This window comes from Acyrthosiphon pisum, unplaced genomic scaffold (genome assembly GCF_005508785.2).
Source record: "Acyrthosiphon pisum isolate AL4f unplaced genomic scaffold, pea_aphid_22Mar2018_4r6ur Scaffold_21838;HRSCAF=25021, whole genome shotgun sequence".
Lineage (NCBI taxonomy): Eukaryota > Metazoa > Arthropoda > Insecta > Hemiptera > Aphididae > Acyrthosiphon > Acyrthosiphon pisum.
The window spans coordinates 4,579-4,933 of NW_021771346.1; positions in this window are offsets into that span (position 1 = coordinate 4,579).

Consider the following 355-nt stretch of genomic DNA (forward strand, 5'->3'; position numbering starts at 1 on the left):
ACAGTTAGTAATAATAATTAATATAAAGAAATTAATTGGTTTAAATTTGAACTATTCCTATTTGGTGAATATTTTATTGTGCAAAAAAAAAACAATGTGTAGACCCGAGTGGGCCCCCCAACATAAACATAGACGGGGGCCCCACAGTGAAAATTAATTTTTCCCCATGGGCCTATCCACCCCTAGGCAGAATAGAACAGAATGAACGAAAACTTCATAATATTATTTTACGAAAATGTTAAACATGGTCATTTACGATACTGCTATAAAAAAAGAATCTATTTTCACCGTATATTGTCGTTCACGCTAAATCCACGATAATAACGTAATCGGGTTTTTTCTCCGTTGGCCGATC